The sequence below is a fragment of the Numenius arquata genome, chromosome 3 (genome assembly GCF_964106895.1).
Source record: "Numenius arquata chromosome 3, bNumArq3.hap1.1, whole genome shotgun sequence".
Classification (NCBI taxonomy): Eukaryota; Metazoa; Chordata; class Aves; order Charadriiformes; family Scolopacidae; genus Numenius; species Numenius arquata.
Window position 1 is genome coordinate 24,576,349 of NC_133578.1, and position 13,119 is coordinate 24,589,467.

Genomic DNA, 13,119 nt, shown 5'->3' on the forward strand with positions numbered 1-13,119 from the left:
TCACTGGCAGAGACACAAGACTGTTTCCCTCCCCAGAAAATCAAGGCAGCCCAAGCTGCTGCAGTTAAATACGGACAGAGACGTGAATGCTGCTTGTTGTTAATGGGGGAATGTGACCCGTCGTGACCGAGGTGAAAAAGCAAGGGGAGGAGACGAGCTATACCGAGTGCCTGAATTTGATCCATTGCTAAGAAGGGTATTTTTTTTTTGGCCTTCAGAGTATTCAGAGATTTTTTTTTTTTGACAAGTTTTTTATTCCCACACAGAAAAACCCTTTTCCCCACCTATCTCAACTCCAAGCTTTCTGGCTTGGTTTGTGGTGCCCCTCCTAGACAAATACATTTCCCACCGTGCTAACCTGGCAGACCAGGTCTCAATCACCTCAACTGGAAAGAAACAGAACTCACCGCTAGCTGATTTTAGGGCATTGCTCCTTCCATTCATGTACCAGGAACAAATGCTGTGGGGGCTCCTGCCCACTCCGACCTGAAGGAAGTCAGCCATGAACAAATACTACGGCAGATAAAGTCTTTTTAGCAGGGTGATATCATACAGCCATGTTACAAGTGAGCAGAACACCTAATGCTTGCGACAGAGTGAGGAATACAAAATTTTCACCAAAATCTTTGTCACAGAACTGCAATGTGTAAATGCAATGCCCGACTAGAACGAGCAGACGCAGGAAACTCCAATGGCTGCAGGGCCTGGATGGGGGAAGCAGAAGTGAAATTAATAAAAAGAACAGAGAAAAGGTAGATATTACATCAGGGAAATTAAGGGCACAAAAGCTGAAAAATAATAGCAGTGTTCATTTGGTTTTTTTTTTTTTTTCGCTTCCAAATGCAGTACATGCCTTTTAAAATGCATTTTGGTATCAGAAAAATGGCATTGCTGGTGACAGTAGATTATGGCAGCACTGGGTAAGAGAAGGCAGATGGTTAGACAAGTAATTTGTGAATTTGCCATGTGTTTGTTACCAGATTGCCCCTAGTTATAGACAGTATGGCACACATTTCCCGCGGGAAGCCATCTCGCACGAGTCTGGCGGCTCAACACTATTGCCACCAGATGGCAACAGATGGCTAAAAAAGATGCAGCGGGCACACGACGGGCATTTCGGAGAGAACGATCGCAAACAATCCTTTGCAAGAGCAAAACAGAGGGAGTAAATATTTTCAAGAAGAAATGCATTCGAGGAATTAACGACAGTCTTGAGATGCTAATGGACCGGACTTCCCCTGCTTGTTCAAGTGCCCATAAGATGACGCCAAGCTAAGAACATTAACATACACATTAGTATGCATCAACAGATAGGATTTCATTCCACAAATCAAGAAATTCAAAGTTGCTGTTTTCAATACTGAGGCACACCTCAGCCATCCTGCAAATATATTTTACCCTCATGGATGTTTGTAGCAAATTTGTTTTCAGCATCTCTTTTCTTTGTTCACTGTTACACAGGCCAAAGGAATCAAAAACATCAAAACATCAAAAACTCACTCAAAAGTGGTGATCTTAACCTCTACAGTTACAGAGTTTACATATTATAGCATAGACACGGCACACATTTATCTAATTAGAAGGATGCTTCCGAAAAAAGGGCTTGAGTCTAGAAAGAAAGAGCAGGGGAAAGGTCTACAGTCAAATAGAGAAATCACAGTCACAAAATACGTAGTTAAATCAGTGGCACAAGTGTTAACCTATTGCAGGTGAGGAGAAATGCTGCTCCACTTTAAAGGGGGATCAATCCTCATAGTCAAGCTCCTCAGATAAAAGTGACATTGGCAACAGACACTCATTTACCCAGCTTGAGCAAGGCATGTGCAGCAGCAAGAACAGAGACCAGAAATACAATCAACCGAGATGACAGGCACAAGCTGACCAGCACAAAGTGTCAGAGGAATTGCTAAGAAGGCTGCAGCTTCACATTCCCTTTCTGTTACGGAAATTCCAGGCAACCAGCCCTGGAGCTGAATAAAGTTGCTGAATTAAGCAGTGGTAAATTCATTTCCAGCTATCATCCCTGACAAGACTGCTTCTAGGGCTTCTATCTGAGGACTATGGCTTATCGCTGGAACCTAGGCGAGTCATGCTGGAGAGCCAAACAAGACAGCGAAAGAGGACAAGTTCATTAGACATGATGTCTGCTCTGCTCTGCTCCGGTGGGCCACTCTGTCAGCACAGCAGCTTGCATGAGTCAAGCTGGAGCGGCAAGGACAGCAAAGGGACAGCTTAGCTGGTCCACCCCCTCATGAAGACTTTCCTGCACAGCAGGACTCCTCAGACACCCTGCTTCTGTGGCCAGGAAGATCTCACTTATACTTGGATGCAGTTAGATGACACCTGTATTAAAGTCATTGAAAACTCTGCCCTTTCCCAGCAGCACAAATCACAGACTGGAAAATGCACTCAGACTGGTACAGACCACTACTACTATCTGTTACTACAGAAAAAAAAAAAGAAAAAAAGCTATGTAAGAGATTTGTCCTAGAGATATTAAAAGAGGGGAAAAGAGCAATTTGATCTGAACTGTTATTCTCTAATTGAACCCCATCATTCCTGTGCCCAGCAGCGCTATTCCACCAATGCCCAGTCTAAGCAGTATATGACTGCACAGACTTGGTTGGTGAAGTAGAAAACACACCCAGGCTTCACTAGATTTAAATGTATTTGGACGACTGCCATAAATTGGTGCCAAGCCAAGCACAGGTTCAGCACCTGCAAAACCATTCTTGCAGTTTGCTCTGATTTTTATCTGCAGCCGCCAGGCAGAAATTTTCTCTCTGCAGATGCAGAAGAACTCTGTGAGGCACAAGTCTGATAGTAACTGATAGTAAAACTGGCCAGGGACAGTGACCTAGGCATCAAAGTGGGGACCCAGATGGACACTGCCAACTCTGGCACATACTGATAGTGGAGACATCCAAGGCAATGTTTAAGCAACTGTTGGGCTCACAAGGTCTCTCTTGGAAGCGTCTGCCTCTGTAGATGTCATTATATCATCATACTGTACTCCGTGTACATATTCTAGTGCTGATTTGCTTTTCTAAGTATATAGTTAAGTTACTACAAGTGCAGAAAGTAGACCCTAGCATTGCCTGACCTCTGGAAATGCATGTATATCGTATTACGCCCCTGCCCCATTTAATCCACTGGCTTTCATGAGTGGTGCCACAGACAGCATATAGCCTGAAGTATATCTCTGGATGCTCACATTTATATATTTAAATACACATATCTGTTTTTAAATGCAGATGGTTCTCCATTGGAGTAATTGCAGTGCAGACTGTTCCATTTCAGCTCTACATAAAAGCAAGTCGCTTGTTTAGCTCCTATGAGGTCTGACACATTTTGGCCAGTATTCTGTAATTCAAAGTTTTCCTGAAGACATTCTGGGGACAGCTCCATTACATGGTCAGTGGAAAGAAGAACTGGCAATGTGGGAAGTATGTTTTGATGCTTAAAAGCTGCTGCACTGGTTATCTGCTTCTCTTACCCAGCTCAAAAGGGGAAAAAAAAAAAAAGAAAAGAAAAGATAAAAATCACATAAATCACATCTTAGCTCTTCACAGACACAGGCTCTTCTCTGATTGCTGATTGCTGGCATAAGGATATAATTGACTACAACCCTTTTGTAATGTCATCACTCCCAAATACAAAAGCAATTAACTCCTGGAACACGAGCACCCCACGGCACATTCCCCACATATCCCCGGCTACAGGATGAGAGCACAAACGTCCATCTGGATGTCATCTGCTTCCCATGGAGTGCTCACACCATGGCGAGAGGCAGGCATGCTAAACCATCCCACATCACACCTGGTGTAAGTGCAACTAGAGTAAAGTTTTGTGACCCTGAGAACACCTCTGTAACACCATGAGAGCCCTGGGATAACTAGCTTTGAGGTACAGATTCTCTCATTGCTAGTATGAGCTGGATAAACATGTAGCAACAAGTTTATTTTATTTTTAATTCTGCAGCTAGGCCAAGCGGCAGAGCACTCTCTCCCTTTGCACACAGCACTTCCCCTCCCTAAGCCTTCACTGATCCCTGAAAACACTTAACAAGGATCTCTGCAAAGCATCCCTCTCACCTAGAGCTGCAGTGGTTGCCTTTAAAAAGTCAACATTTACCTCACTGTGCTAGCTGAGCCATCACAGCGTTTTAGAGCAGGAAACGCCGTCCTCTACCCATGCTGTCCATTAGCTCCCAGGGATGGATTTCTGCTCCTGCACATGACACGCTTGGATTTGTTGATGTGTGCTTTACCCGGGACTGACCTCATGCCAAAATACGCACTTTTATTGCTTATGTTGGGATCTTTGCCAGTACACGCACAGCATTTTGTTGGTAATTAATGGAAAATACTGACTTCTGTGGTTTCTGGTGTGTAGCTCTCACCTGTCACACAAAGTTTATTTTGCCTCCTTGGCAGGCTGCAAGATCTTTGCCACGTTTCTCTTGTGTTGGACAACAGGGAACTTACAAGCTCGTGTTTATAACTGACAAAACAGGAAAACAAAAACACACCCTCAACTCAAGAAACACCTTCAAAGTGCTAACTAAAGTATTAAAAAAACCCCACTTTCAGAGTATATTTTGCAGCACGTGGGGGCTCCGGATTCCCACAGGAGGGGTGGGGGCTTGCAGCGGCGAGGCACGTTTGGGTGGAACTGAAGACTGGGCAGAAGCCGGGAGGTGGTTCCCCCTCCTCTGACAGCCCACACTAACTTGGTACTGGGGATTGGAATTGGGAAGCCAAATTCCAGCTTCCCCTGCTCACCCATATTTGGGACTTGACGGGCGTTCAAAACACCCCACTCAAAACAGTTGGGGGAATATCTTGGTAACACACGACACAGCGTGGGGAGCAATGCAAGGATAACACAAGCAGGGCAGGAGCAAAAGCAGGACAAGTGACAGCCACAGAAGAGAAACTGGCCTTCAAACAGAGAGTGAGTTCCAGCTTAATGATTCTTAACAAAGTCTAGTTTTCAGATTAGCCTAATTGTGAAATTCATCCTCCTAGCAGACAAAGGCCACATCTACACCGACTTGTCACACAGCCCTTGAGTTTGCATTTTGTTTTCAAGCAAACAGTCTGCCTTCACCTATAAAAGCTTACAGGGCGTTGAAGTGCAGCACAGCTAGCGGCTTTCTGGTGTGAGCAGCCTTTTGTGTCCAGAGGATACGTGTCATTCTGTACAGCGTCCAGCCAGCCCATGCTGCCTTCACTAAGGAACAAGAGAATACTCCGCATGACCATTTTCCTTGGTCAGTTTTCCTGGCTACTTTGAAATAAATTCTGAAAACTTTATGATACCTTTCCTTTCTTCTCTTTCTACACTTGCAGGTCACTGGTGATGTACTGGGATGGATACTGGGAGGGGTGCTACACTGACCGCTGGCTTTCCATGACAGCAGCAAGAGCCTTATTTCTCTGACTGCTTCCATTGGATAATGAGGAGAAAAGAGAAAAAAAATAAAATCGACATGTCACTTTTTGCTACACAGACCATCAGTGCCATCCAAAAGAGATCATCTGTGAGAAGATAAAATTTGCACGCCTAGGTTCTTCCTAGTATCTCTAAGTAAATATAAGCAGACTAAAAAGAATCAAAGAAATGAAGAGGGAGATTTGAGCCATTTAAGCCTTTTTATGACATGGAGGATACAATTTCCATCTACACTGCAAAAATTCCCCAGCAGGATTAGCTACCTTCCATCCCATTACAAAATTAACACACCTACAAGAAGTGGATAGGTGTAGGGTGGGACTGGATGCCCCACTGACACTGTGCTGGCCTCTTTCACGTCACTAAGGGAGATAGCAATGAAAGGTGCCAGGATGCTCTCATTACTTCTGGTCCCTGCCCACCAGCAGTGACAATCACTTGGGAAGCTCTCAGCCGGTGCTGCGAGGTGAAGAAAAGGTTTGTTACCTTCACCTTCCAAAGCCTATTTGCCTCTTGGTTCGTGATACTGAAAGGAGTCTTTGACTGGATCCCGAGGCAGCTTTAGGAGGCAGGGTTAGCTAGGTGTTTATCTCGCTGTTCAAGTTACTCGTAACAGAAGGAGACTTGGGTGTAGGTGCACTGGCAGATTAGTTTTCTGTTCTTAATTAGCACTATTAGCAAACTGACACGATGGCTTAGGAGTGAGGCTAAACCCAGTATGAGAGCTGCAGATGGAAAAGGGAACATTAGTGGGGGTTTTCCTCCCACCAGCACAAGAGAAGGAGAATGTCAGATCCCTCCTAATGCTGGGAGAGATTTCCAACCCGAGGATGGACACAGAACAAGCCAGCCCACGCTTTCCATGGCAGTACCTCCAACTCCTCCTTCAGCCTCCTCCACTGCCAATACCCTCACCAGGCAATGCCCAGTCACCACTTTGCTGTAACTTCAGACCAACCCTTCTTGATTTACATTGCAGAGAGAGAACGTCAAAGTAAGCTGTGGGCGTGAAGGGGCATGAAGGAGCTGTAGAGACTCAGCATTGCACCATATTTGAAGTGATTAAGAAGGGTGAGCGTCTGGATTGCTGCACATGGACTATTGTGGGGGTTTTTTTTGTTTGTTTGTTTTTTTAACAAGATTGAAAACTAATTTATCCATTGTATTGTAACACATTTGGAAATGATACCTTGTCTCTGAAAGGCAAGATTATGTGTGGGTTGAGGAACTTCTTCCAGGAGTTCACAGTTTTCTGTGAGGAAGTGATTTGCAAGTGTCATTGCAACTCACCTAGGGAACAGCTTGCGACAGATGCTATGACTCCTCCACATGTATTTAATTATTGGCTTCTGCCTGCTTTCAATAAAGGTGCTCAGCTGGGCTGTGAACCTCTTTTTTGTGAGGTATCTTGTACTGCAACACGTCAGTGGTGCCTATCCCACCTTGCAGCAATCTCAGTGTACCTGAATTCCAGTAGTTTACTGGAAGATGTCATGTGAGAGTTATTGCATGGTACAAATAACATATGGTTGCATAGTACAGGCATCATGGTGCTGGAGAACATAAAAGGGGATAAAAGAACAACAAGCAGTTAAAGGAATCTCTCCGCTTTCCCTTTCCGAGAACAGAGTAGGTACTGGAGATGAGCAGTGAGCAACAACATTGTGCTGTGTTAAATCCTTCTGGGATTAGTGAGTGATCCTTCAAGTAAGCTTTACGACACACCACCTTATGAATATTAATCTACAAAAAGAGTATTTTAAATATTTCGGACAATCCTTTTTGCATTACTGACACAGTAATAAGTTATGGAAAAAAAAAATCAGGCAAACCAAAAATGCTTTGCTATCAAACCTCAAGTTTGAATGCAAGAAACAAAAATTACAGGCAACATAGTGCTTGAAAATGAATCCTGGTTGGCTGCCAAATGTATTTTTCAAAACAATGCCTAATTGCCTCAGGAAATACATTAATCAAAGGCTCCCAGAGGCCTAAGAACCATTTGTTCCAGTCCACTGAGGCAGAATAGTGATAAAGACCTGAGTAATACAAGGAGCTACGTATGTCCTTGAGACAAAATACTTACCCGAGAAATAGGAAAGGATACCTAACTAAAAGCTTTTAAACAAATTCCTTGAACAGCTTCTTGACATCACTCCTGGGAGAGATCAAATAAGAAAAGATGTATTCTGACCATGAAACCAGCAACAGACATTAGAGAAGTTCATGAATTGTGCTGTCCAAATTGAGATATAGAAGGTGGCATCAAGAAGATTATCTCTGTGGAGTGGCCCAGGTCATGTAGAGAGCAAATCAGGCCAGCATGAAGAAATGATCAGTCTAGGCAAGGACTCTGGGGAACAGTGTAACCTGAAATGCCTGTGACCAGAGGAAGAGTGTGCAGAAGCACTGAAGAAGAGTCGGATCCCTCAATGTAAGGCTTCCTCCTTTCAGCACATCAGCCCGGGGTCCTCGAGCTCCGTTGGAGACAGAGCCCACAGCACCAACCAGCCCGGTGCTGCAGAGAGGGGGCCCTGGGGAGGGTGGCTGGAGGTGCAATGACAAGCCCCGCACCCAGCTTCTCACACCCTGCTCTCAGACACATGTCCTCTGCTGGTGACTCACACTCCTGCCAGCACGTGACCGAAGCAGAAGGCACCTCTTCCCTTACATGGTGCTCAGCAATCGCTTTAATCCACACCGCGTTTCCTAACCCTCCTTCTCTCGCATTACATAAGCCTTCGAGGGCCGATGTGCAGTTGCTAAGCAGTAATTTTGCATGACTAAAAAAGAAATCCTTGATTGCTAGGTTCACTAAATGTTTTTTTTCCCTTATTGCAATATAATTATAGCTATAATAAAAACATTGCAGAACATTCATCAGCATGCAAAAATTAGGTCAGGAACAGAGCAAGGATATGATCTATGCCTTTTAGAAGCCTTTACTACTTCTTTTGCCATTGGAGGGGGAAGGGCAGGAAAAGTTTGGTATGGCATAAAATCATAAATAATAGGGTTTTCCACCTTGTCAGCTAATCTGGCATAAACAAAAGTTCACATTCTTGTGTCAGAAGGCAGCTTGCTCCCCTCATCACAGTCTGAACTGGGGACAGCGACGCATCCCTCCAGCAGGGAGTAGGGGGCCGACGTTGCCGCTGTCCAGGGAAGAAGCCTTGCCCCCAGGCCACAGATGGGGGTAGCACATGTGCTGCTTTCCCGGGTTGCACATGTCCCACACACCATGCACAGCGGGTCCATCCCATGCACCACGCACGCACCGGGCTGCTGTGCATAGCTGTGGGTCTGCTGGGACGGAGGCCTGGACCAAGGGGTGCCGTGCCCATCCTGCCTCCAGATGGGACAGCTTTCCCACTAAGTTGCAGAGTCCTGGCCTGCCTGGTAGGAGTCAAGTAACCCTGTGCTAAACCGCTGAGCTAATTCACTGCCGGGACATTTGCCTGAAATCAGTCATAGAGTCACAGAATTGTCTAGGTTGGAAGGGACCTTTAAGATCATTTAGTCCAACCATCAACCTAATGCTGATAAAAAACCATCACTAAACCATGTCAACCCGTCTTTTAAATACCTCCAGCGATGGTGCCTCAACCACTTCCCCGGGCAGCCCATTCCAATGCTTAATGACCCTTTCAGTGTAAAAATTTTTCCTAATATCCAATCTGAACCTCCCCTGGTGCAACTTGAGGCCATTTCTTCTTGTCCTATCACCTGTGACTTGGGAGAAGAGACCGACCCCCACCTCTCTACAACCTCCTTTCAGGTAGTTGTAGAGAGTGAGAAGGTCTTGCCACAAGATTTCTTTTTTTCCCCTTTTCCCTTTTCATCCTAAAGCTCCTAATTATGCCACCAAGCACTGTCCTAAATATCTTTTATCCCCCAATAGTTATGACATTTAACTTCCACTAGACATACATTTTAACAGTTATTCGCTACCTGCATAATTTTTAATAATTTTGCCTTCCTTTATCCACACTGAAGACTTGCTTTCCTTCATTCTCTGTGCAAATTCCTTGACTGCAACTTGTACTTCTTGCCGGTGCCCTTCATTTCAACCTTAGAAGTCTGAGGAAGAGTTTTCCTCCGTTTATTCTGTTCTTTCCAGTCTTTTTGACTGTGGCAAACTGTCTTTTGATAAGATGTTGCCAGTGAGGTGGCTCCAGTGTCTGCCCAGCCCCGTGCTGTGCTGTAGACGTGCAGCCTGCGGCACTGGACACAGTAAGGTCAACTCCTGAACTAGAGATAACATGCATTCATCATGGAAATCAGTTCGTTTAGAGAACAAATCAACTTAGATAACATAGGGCTCTAAAAACAAAAGGTTATTTATTGTATTGTCATTTAACTAACATAAATACTAAAAATATTAGTTTTCTGCATTTAACTAACAATTTGAATAAATATAACTTAATTTCTTAAATGTATAAGCAAAGTATCATCCTGGTTAGCAAAAAGAAGTATCAAATTTACTGCAAACACAACACTTATTTCTGTGCTACCTGCCTTAATGGTTAGCACTCAGGAAAGACCAGGGTTTTGTTAGCGTAGTAACAAAAACAAGATTAAAATGGAGGCTTTGCCTACACACTTAATGGAAATTCACAATTAAATTCAAGAGATTTAAAAAAATAGCCACTGCATACAGATTCCAGGAATTCAAAGTCAAGTAAGTCTTTCATTGACCATTGAGCTCCTCCATCCCACATTCCTGTCCCTAAGCAACACTCGACCTGGGAATTTGACTCGAAGAGATATGGATGTTAGGTGTGCAGCATCAGTATCACACACTGTCAGTCTTAATTACTTGAATATTGAGATTATTTGGCATTAAACATGCTCTGAAGTTTTATTATCACTTGGCACCCAGTTTTCTTCATATCTCATCAGAATTTGAGACTCGGGGACAATAAAGTGTGCTTATTAGGGCAGGGACTCGGCTGCCTGACCTTTAAGCTCCCGTGCCTGCCAGCTGCCATAACTCCTCATTAGGGAGCTCCCAGGGGAGGGGGTGTTCAGGCATTAAAGAAAAGCTATACTTCTTGAGCTGGGGGTTTTGAGGATTTTGGGGGGGTGGTGGGAAAAGGGGTATTGTTTGCTTTTTTTTTTTTTTCTTTTTTCCAGTTGGTCAGCAAACTGACTGCTCTTCTCTCAGTGGTGGGTCCCCATTTAGGCTTTCTCTTTTCCTGCAGGAACTTCCATGATCATAAGTCACTTGTTAAACTCTGCTGGAGAAAAGGCACCTCCAGCAGGAGACCAGAGCTTGGTAGTAGCTAACAAACCCTGTTTGTCCTCCGTGCATTGGAGAGGTTGACTATCCCCAGAGCGAATTTAGGCTTCCTCATTTCATTTTTTATTTTCTCTGACTCTGATCCAGCTTCGCACCTATCATCGTTGCTTCTAAAGGCAGTTGAAAGCATCTGTAAAGTGAGGGGAGCAGCCGTTACTGCCAGCAGCCCCCATCTGCGCTCCACTGAGACAGAGGAGCTGGATATTTCACACAAGGAGATAATTTAATTATCCTAATGACTCCTATTTACTACATGCTTCCTGCTATACACTTCAGAAGTGGGACTTAACTACCCGGTTCAGGTTTGCTTGTGCAGCAACGGGGAACAGCAGATGCCCTTTGCTCAGGTAAGCCGAGTGCTCCTCTGGCTCACCTGGGCTGCCAAAGGACAGCAGGTGCCACCACCACAGCCAGAGCTGCCCAGGCAGAGCCATGCCCTCCTCTGGCCATGCCTCCTATCAGCTACTGCCAGGTGCTTTGAGAAAAGGATGCTTTTGCCATGGCTGGCTGCGGTGGCATTAGGGGTCAAGGACAAGCATGTAGCAAGGAATGCAGACACCTTGCCAGTGTTATTTAGGAAAAAATCTGTATCTCCCGATGACAGACCTGATGATATTAGGAGTAGAAGAACCATGGGAGAGTGCCAGGCCAGGGCGCTGACTGCAGAGACAGGGCCAGCCAGAGCCACAGAGTGCCTGCGAGGTACCCTGGAAGGGAAGGCAGGAGCGATGGATGGTCTGAGGACTGGGATGCACAAGGCCATTAGGCAACACAGGAGCAAGGAAATGCATTGCATGCTGTTGAGGCAGTGTGGGGAAATGCAGTATGTTTAGGAGCTGGCTTGGAGGAAGGCAGTGGTGAACATATGTGGCTGCTGGAGAGTGCAAGGCAGATGTGACTGGGGAGCATATGGGGCATTGCTCTTGGGCTGGGCAGGGAAGGGGGCAGGGGCAAGACTGTGGTTGGAGACATACAGTTTTCCAACTGTATCAGTTCATTGGGATAAATAAAGTGATAACGTGTACTAATTAATACAGGTATTACAGAAGAAAGTAACTTTTAGTGCTACAGAAGATTTTAAAAACAGGGGAGGGGGAGAAGAGAAGGGTGATACTTTAGATTCTCTGAAATCCTTCCCCTACTCTGCCTCCCCAGCAGCCCCCCAGCCCAGAGCAGCACTCCCCATGCTTACCAGCATGCACCCTTTCCTTCCTGGGATCCTTCATTCCCCACTTCCAGGTGAGCTGTAGGAGAGAGCTGCCTTCTGCCTTCCTCTCCCCTTTCTTGGCTGGGCAGAAGGGAAGGGGTGGCACACAGGGAGGCACCACGTTGCTAACAGGAGGGGAGCACAGCTGGTTGCACTTGCCAGGGGATTATTCCTCCTCCTCCGATGGCGTTGGCTGCCTGAGGAGGGATAGGACCAAACCTCTCAGCTGCCCAAGCAGCCTCACCTGGCTGCTCTCCTTTGGCACTGGCATTAGGGAAGGTGCCCAGTGAAAGCATCTCCCTGATCCTAGCATCTCATTGTCTCTTTCTTCCCTGCAGGTCCCACACTCGCTCGCTCCTTTCTCCTGACTTTTATCACTAGCTCTTCAAGCTGAGCCTTTTGCCAGCCCTTGCCTCCCTGAGGGCAGCTATGCCACTTTTCTGGGACCTGCTGTTTCGTTCTCACACCTCTTTTCTATCCCCGTTTATCCCGGTTCCTCCACTCTGTCTTGTGCCAGGGCATTCTGCTTTCCTTGATAATTAGACTTTTCCACTCTTCATCAAAATAATTAGGCTCCAAAGCATTCCCCAAAATCCTTGAATTGAATCAGTGTGCCATTTGCTATTGATCTTCTCTGATGTTAATATTTTCCCATGCACAAGGCAATGAAGAACGAGAGCCAGGTGCGTGACACAGAGACAGTGTTTGGTCACAAGCAATGCCGCTGCCTCGTCTGCCGCTCCTGGCTGCAGCAGTGCTGCCAGGAACCCCACCAGGAGAGGGAGTGTTCAGAGTTAGGAGGGTTACAGCACAGAAAATTCTCATAATGCCAAACCAAACTCACTGGCAATACCTTGTTGTTTTTTTTTTTTTTTTTGGTCAGAACTTGTAGAAACAGAAATTAACACTTGAAAGGACTGCAAACCATCCCCGTGTGACGCTCCATGTGCGCCCACCCAGGGGTAGGCAGTCTGCTGGGATGGGTGTTTCTGCCACGCTAGGAAGCGCTCCTGGGGACAGAGCACCAATGGACGGAGTGTCTCCATTGGGGGGGCCACAGCGAGGCTGATGACAAGTGATTTTTTCCACATTACTTTATCAGAGTGAGCAGAGAAATTGTTTATGAGGTTTTTTTCACATGGTGTGATGGTTG